The sequence below is a fragment of the Euprymna scolopes genome, chromosome 6 (genome assembly GCF_053919585.1).
Source record: "Euprymna scolopes isolate OS-2025 chromosome 6, ASM5391958v1, whole genome shotgun sequence".
In the NCBI taxonomy this organism is placed as follows: domain Eukaryota; kingdom Metazoa; phylum Mollusca; class Cephalopoda; order Sepiida; family Sepiolidae; genus Euprymna; species Euprymna scolopes.
Window position 1 is genome coordinate 13076120 of NC_136487.1, and position 8335 is coordinate 13084454.

The window sequence follows — 8335 nt, forward strand, 5'->3', positions numbered from 1 at the left end:
TATCTGAATCGTTACCTATAATTTCTACTTCGAACAATAAGCGTCGTATATAATAGCTTTTACATATAAAAGTTATATTATTTCTGCTTTATCAATGGAAACTATTATAAATTCATTTAGTAGCTCCCCCCCCTTACTAGCTTGTTATCAAAATAGTTTGAATCGAACTCGTCTGTAACCCCCAGGGTAGGTAAGCATATTGACCTGAGTTCCACTGTAGCAAAATAGCCATAGTATCAATCTATAGTGAAGGATATCCCATTCACAAAAAACTGGGATGATGTCCCAGAACCATACTCTACACTAATTTTAGACCAAATTTCAAATTCCAACCCTGAAACCAAGAAAGGTGAGTACATCTATCTGATTCACATTAAAACAGTTAGACATTAAACAATAAATAAATTAATCGTAGTCAAGGAAAACCCGAAGGCTCCCTTTTCATTTCATTAGCCAAGACATAGCGAATGAAGGGCACTCCTTTCCTTAGTTTACTCCTTACCGTTTTGTGTTGTGTATTTTTCAAGACATTTATTAAGTATCATTTTAGTTTGAATCAACTGAGAATTGAACAGCGGTTTCTCGGACTGTTAGAAAACACTCTAATTATAATGTCGAATGAATCATCACTTTATAGTGTTGAATCCAGGTCCTTCAAGTTAAAAATACAGCCTGGACAAGAACCGTCAGCATATCCCAACAGAGGAACCCCGGGCGAGTGATAATAAACCTAAAGTGTTCTCCATAAGGAGTAGGGGAATACTTGGGATAATGTCTTCCTTCGACGGAAAAGACCCATATTTGATTTTGTTTTTAATCCGAATGCCAAGTCGGATAAGAATATGAAATTTGCAAAAATACAAATTAGCAGCGAATGAAACGTTTTCAAAAACAAGAATTAAAATGAAATAAAATATTTTCAAATTATGCAAATGAATTTGTCGGTTTCGTGCATTCAAACAATTAACTGCCATTTGTGTTGATTTAACGTCGGCAAATACGGTGTCAATTACGGCCAAGACACGAATCAGGTTTCTTTACAAACCGTTGTACAAACAAAATGGCGGCGATTATGAAGATAATTCAGTGTTAAATTGTCGAACGCGCAACTGCAAACCATCGATAAGAACGGAAAATATGGATAAAAATGTGGAAATTACACGTTAATTTCCTCACTAAAATGAATGTTTTTAAGAGTAAAAATTCTATAACATGTAAGATGGCTTCATTCTATGATAAAGTAGCTGCAATTATTCGATGTTGCCTGGAATATAAGTCCTTTTAATTAAAAAAATATAAATAATTCATTTTAAAATTGCACTATTTTTGGTTTCAATTTCTATTTTAAATCTTCATATATAGATGATGCTTTATAAGATTCAAACATTTCTTTATTAAAACATGCGTCACTACGCACAACACATCACCCAGATTTGACTTTTATCATGTCAAACATTTTCTATCTCAACGGAAGACTCGCCCTCCCGCCGATTAATACCAACAATATGAGAAAAAGGAAAAAATTTTCTTGCAGCAAAACAGATATTTTAGATAGCGCTTTATATAAAAATTAGATAGCGCATTATATAGAAAAAATTAGATAGCACTTTATATAAAAATTAGACAGCGCATTATATAGAAAAAATTAGATAGCACTTTATATAAAAATTAGATAGCACTTTATATAGAAAAAATTTGATAGCGCTTTATATAAAAATTAGATAGCACTTTATATAGAAAAAATTAGATAGCGCTTTATATAAAAATTAGATAGCGCTTTATATAGAAAAAATTAGATAGCACTTTATATAAAAATTTGATAGCACTTTATATAAAAATTAGATAGCACTTTATATAAAAATTTGATAGCGCTTTATATAAAAATTAGATAGCACTTTATATAGAAAAAATTAGATAGCGCTTTATATAAAAATTAGATAGCACTTTATATAGAAAAAATTAGATAGCACTTTATATAAAAATTTGATAGCGCTTTATATAAAAATTAGATAGCACTTTATATAGAAAAAATTAGATAGCACTTTATATAAAAATTTGATAGCACTTTATATAAAAATTAGATAGCACTTTATATAGAAAAAAATGATAATAATTTAAAATAGCATCAGTTTTGATTTCAGTTTTTATTATAAATATTTAAATTTGTTTGTACACATAATAGTATTCTTACATTTAAAATTAGTTATCACATATACTGATATTTATTTTTAGGTGATTATTTAAGAATGCTTCATTTTAACAATTGTTTTGGGTAGACTAAGTCATTAATAGACTCTAGCTGAATCACAATCAATATTTGCACTTCGGTTCCCTTGTCAAAAGAATATGTCAACTAATTTTTTTTTATCTTATCTTCCGAATGCCCGAACTAATGCGACGCTCTCTCTCCAGATTTCCCTGCCTTCCATCATTGTGACATCAAGGTGATCAGCTTTGGCGGAAGAACTAAAGAATCAATCAACTACAGGGCACAAAAGAAGCTGAACGGAAGAATCAATCATTGATCAACGGTCAGGGTCAACCACTCTAATTTGGAGACTACTGTGTTTCACCTGTATACATAGCTCACACAGGTGATATTATCCCAGCTATCAAAAGATTCAATGTGACTGGAAATCAAACCAGAATTCCATATAGCATCAAGCGTCGCGCGGGTAACCAAGGATCGCAACCTGGGGTGCTGGTACTGACCACATTGATCGACAAATCTACTACAGCACGGAAACCTAAGCTAGTTAACAGTAACCATGTACTCAAAATGCTTACCTTTAATGCACGGACGCTTCAACCCACATCTCATATATGAGAACTTGTTGCTTCACCCAAAGACTACGATATCGATATTGTCTGTATTCAAGAGCACCGTCTCTTCCACAATGATCTGGGAATAAAGTCAGCTAATTCAAATACTGAATATGAATTTCAAGTCAAAACCTTTTACTTATAGCAAAATGTATTATTATACTGCTAGTAACACATTACAATTACAAATGAAAATTCTCGAGTCAGCAGTAAAGTTTTATTTGTCACTTTAAATGCTTTCTGAGCTCGACTTTGTAAACTATTTCTATTCAGCTTTATAGTTATACGATTTCTTCTATGGATTTTTATTAATAATTATCTTGGCTAAAATATTTGTAATAAAATTTAGAGCAAATTAGTCATCGTCTGTTTCTTGTCTTAAATATACAAAGAAATCTAGATTAACAATACTAAATTGGGTACGCATTAATTATTTTACCTTTTAGCAGATGCGTATTGGCAGATTTATTTTCGTATTGACTATATAAGAACAAAATTAGCAAAATAAGTTGTTGGCATCGGTTTGTCTCAGGAGAAAATGGATTTTTGCATCTTAAATTAGTTTGTTGCCGAGGATTGCTACAGATGTTTGTGGGTGTCTGGTTGTCGAAGATCTGCTGCAACCCTCAACCTCCTTTCTCTCCACTTTTGGACACTTCTCTCCCCACTACTCTTAGAGCAGGCATTCACTCATTTTTTTCAGCGGTTGCTGTCTTAAGCCACGCTTCCAGCCCACTGGCTTAATTCCATCTGCACCCATGTCTCGCTTGAACATATTCTTCTATCGGGGAATAGGTATTTTCGATGGCCTGGAATTGGTTGAGAGCTCTTCTAGTGGAGTATCTTTGGGATCCTCCTATCATCTATTCGCCTGGAATGGTCTAGCCACCAGAGACATCGTTAGGTGAGCAGTAAAAACATGCATTTATTTATTTTTGAACCATTGAACCATTATTGACACTCCGAAGACATGTCGGTCATATTAGTGTCGGTTCAACATACCAACTCGGCACTACTTGTGTTTCGAACTGAATTAAAATACGTTAAAATACACAAAAAACTTATCAAAACTTTTAAAAAATACGTTAAAATAGAAGAGCTTGCCTTTAGTATAATTTATTTGTTACATATTAAATTTTTTTCGCCTTTTTGTTGGCTTCTCTGCTAAATTCCCTAAAATTCCTTGCCCAGAGTGATGAAAACAAAGTTTCGGGCCACAGTTATAGTTTTGGTATGATTTCATGTGAGGGCCGCATCATGCCTTCTCACATCTTCGAGGTCGACTTCAAAATCAGCACCAAAGCGTACCTGGATGTGCTGAAGAGTGTGGTTATCCCCAATGCAATCAGGTGGCCGCTGGCAGACCCTGAGCATGGCAGCAGAACTCTGCACCGGCCCACAAGTCGAAAAAGTCCCAGGCTTGGTTTCAGAAGGAGTGCTACAACTTTGTACCCTTCTCTCACTGGTCCCCTTGTTTCTCAAACGGAATCCGCTGGACTACTTCGTTTGGTCATACGTCAAGAACATCACCAACATGACCTACCACAACATCAAAGTTAACCCGATCGCCGCCATTCACCGGCGCTTGTGAAAAAAAGCGATTGAGGCTGAAGGCGACTACATTGAATAGATGTCAGATCTACTACATAATCTAGTAACCTTAATTGATTTTTTCAATAAAACTTTTCAAATGAAGTTGTAGTGTTGTTTTCTTTAGGGCGATAAATTTATCGTTTCACTCTGTATTATTTTAAGACCATGAGTTAAGCCGGGTAGGGTCAGCTAGTGTTACATAGACTTAGATAAAAAAAAAACAGATGATGTTGGCTAAAATTAGTGTAACGGTATTGTTAAATCAAAGAATACAAAAATACGAATAAAGGAAATAAGATAAGTTATAGTAAGACCTGGTATACTAATAGTAACAGTGAGATAAAATTCTTTTTCTTATTATGGTAATATAATATTGTTACATAATGAGGGCTGAGTTTGAATCGAAAAGCTTGAGTGACACCTTAACGGCAAGAGATGACCTCAAACTGGAACGCACTGAATCCATATTGTTTTGCTGATGAGACTTCAAGTAAAAAAGACGTGTCTAGAAATTGTCTATAGTGGAATAAAGCGCCCTCTGTGGCTGCATATAACAAATTGAACTATCCGTCTTTCTATGTGTCTGTCTTCCCCTTCCCCAACCACATACGAGGGGCGTGCAATAAGTAATGCCTCTGACCCCCTTCCAGTTGTCTGATCCAGCTGAAATTTGCATATGCAATGATTTATATCTCTACGTGTTATGTGGCAAATTACAGCTCTGAACTAATTGTGGTTTCTGTTTTACAGATGTTTGAACTGAGTCAGATGTGAAATGGAGCCTGTTGAATGTCAAGCAGTGATCCAGTTTTTGTATTTGAAAGGAAGCACACCACAGGAGACTTTTGATGAAATGAAAGAAACTTATGGTGATAATGCCCCATCATATGACCTTGTAAAACGCTGGCATCGTGAATTCAAACATGGCCGGAAGTCTGTGGAAACAGCTGTCAGACCTGGTCGCCCCCTTCTGCTATTGATGAGGCATCTGTCCGTCAAGTAAAGGCTGCCATTTTGGAAGATCGGCGCATTACTATTCGCTAAATAGCCCAAGATGTCACGATTAGTATAGGGTCTGTGGAAACTATCATTCATGACCATTTGTATATGCATAAGGTGTCTGCCAGATGAATTCCCAGGTTGCTCACACCATTCCAGAAGCGAGAACGCGTCGAGTACTCGAGGATGAATTTGGAGATGTGCCAAGAAGATGAGTCAAAGTTTTTTAAAAGACTGATTACACAGTTTTTCAAAAGACTGATTAAACCTGGATCCATCACTATGATCCTGAGACCAAAGCCCAGTCAATGCAGTGGAAGCACTTGGACTCACCACCTCCAAAGAAGGCAAGGGTGCAGCCCTCCGCTGGCAAGGTCATGCTCACAGTCTTCTGGGACCAGGACGGAGTAGTGATGACAGATTTCCTGGCAAAGAGTTCCACAATTACAGGAGCCTATTATGCTTCACCTTTGAGGAAATTAAGGGAAGCTATTAAAATCAAAAGGCGGGGCAAGATCAACAAAGGTACGCTCCTCCTACAGAACAACGCCCCGGTCCACAACTTGCATGTCGCCAGATCAGAAGTACAGGCGTGTAGTTATGAAACCCTTCCCCATTCTCCATACTCTCCTGTCCTTGCAACCTCTGACTTTCACCTCTTCCCAGCCATGATGTTGTTTTTTAAAGGAAAGCGTTTCCCAGATGATGCAGCCTTGATTTCTGAAGTAACGTCATGGTTGGAGGACCAAAAAACGGTCTCCAGAGCTGGATCAAACGATGGAAGAAATTCATACCTCTGGGTGGTTCCTATGTAGAGAAAGAGTAATAACTGCCAAGTTTCGCTGCTCTACTGCTATGGGAAGTGGGTCAGGGGCATTACTTATTGCACGCCCCTCGTACGGTATTACTGGTAGAATACTTAACATAATTAAATCCTTCTTAGATAAGAGAAAAATCCAGGTTGTCCTTTACGGTCGTACATCTAAATATGATATAAAGGCGAGAGTGCCCCCAAGGTTTATCCCTGGACCTCTATTGTTCCTAATATTCATAAATGACCTCCCCGACAAAATTGCCTCTGAGATGGGTATATATACTGATGACACCACACTCTATAACAGGCACGACAAGAAAACAAATGAACACATATCTAAAGAAACACTAGAGGATGTCCTCCAATCTGAAGTGGAATGGGGGCAAAAATGGATGGTCACGTTCAATGCTGCCAAGACTAAACTAGTTTCCTTCAATAATTACAAGAAACTTTCTCTACCACCAATAGAAATGGCTAACGACTCTTTATCTGAAAGTACATCATTCAAACTCCTTGGCCTAACCTTCATGGAAACATGAATTGGAACAATTACATTGAAAGCACTGCCAGGGCTGCTGCGAAAAAGGTAGGCTCTCTGGGAGCTGTTTGCACAGACTTCCGGCCATGTTTGAACTCAGGATGTCAGCGTTTTACAAGGTCATATGATGGGTCATTATCACCATAAGTTTCTTTTATTTCATCAAAAGTCTCCTGTGGTGTGCGTCCTTTCAAATACAAAAACTGGATCACTGCTCGACATTCAACAGGCTCCGTTTCACCCTGACTCAGTTCAAACACCTGCAAAACAGAAACCACAATTAGTTCAGAGCTGTAATTTGCCATATAACCCGTAGAGATATAAAATGCAAAAATTCAGCTAGATCAGACAACTGGAAGTTGGTCATGGGCATTACTTATTGTTCGCCCCTCGGATGATCCAATTTTACTGAGGAGACCCTCATGCAATACCCTGTTAAAAGCCTTAAACATATCTAGAGCTATCGCTCTGCCATCCCTCGCTTTGTCCAGATTACAGTTAGGATGTCTTCTGTGGAACGGGCTTGTATAATCCATATTGTTGGTCAGTCAGAAGTTTAGCATCTGTAAGCTGATGGACTAGAGCATGGTTAATTAAAGTCTCAAATATTTTGAGAAAAAGTGGGAGGAGGCTACTGGGGCGATAATTTAATGGGTCAGTTCTTTCGCCAGACTTCTTGAATACTGGTACCACAGAAGCAGTTTTCCAACAGCCCGGAGAGCAAGATTTATTAAGGCATTTGTTGTAGAGTTTGGAGAGAACTGGAGCTAATTCGGCTGAGCACTTTTTTAATAGCACAGCTGGGATGAGATCGGGTCCACATGCTTTTGAAGTGTCAAGGTTTTTTATGATAGCGTGTACCTGAGCAGGGATGATTTTTAGATCGTCAAGCGTGGCGTCTGTCCGCATAGGAAATTGAGGTAGGGGTGGTTTAGAGGGTCCAGTGTGGAGTTGCGTCTTTCTCCTTCTTGTCCCACGCCATCATGTCAGGTTTAACGAAGTTGTGATAGACTATAAATCATTACAATTAATAACACAGAATAATGATGGCAGATTGACAATTTAATTGTAAGCAGAATGAAAATAAATTAAGAACAATCTATTACGAAAGTAATTTATCGCCAAATCTGACATGTACAAGAAAAAAAAAAAGAGGCGAGAAAACGATCCAAAACTTTTAGACTAGAAAAAAGAACACATCAACATTAATTTTCAAACAATTGGTGTTGAATATATTAGAACGCTGTTGACCACTTTTATGTACTAATTAGGATGTTGCCCGGGATTGAATGATGATCAATGAATGTTTCACACTCCCATATTTTTATTGTCAGCGAAATTGGTGAAATCGTCCATTTTTCAATCAAACGGATGTTCGTTATAATAACTTGACATTGTATATCATTTCAAAGAGCGTATTTTGCGTTGTATAATCGTTTAAATTATAATAGTTTTAAAATAATTGTCTTCTTTTCAGAATGTTTAACACACGATGGGAAAAAAAGCAGATGAGCACAATTTTTTTATTTCAATTTAACATAGGCCGAAAAACTGCTGAAACAGCTTGC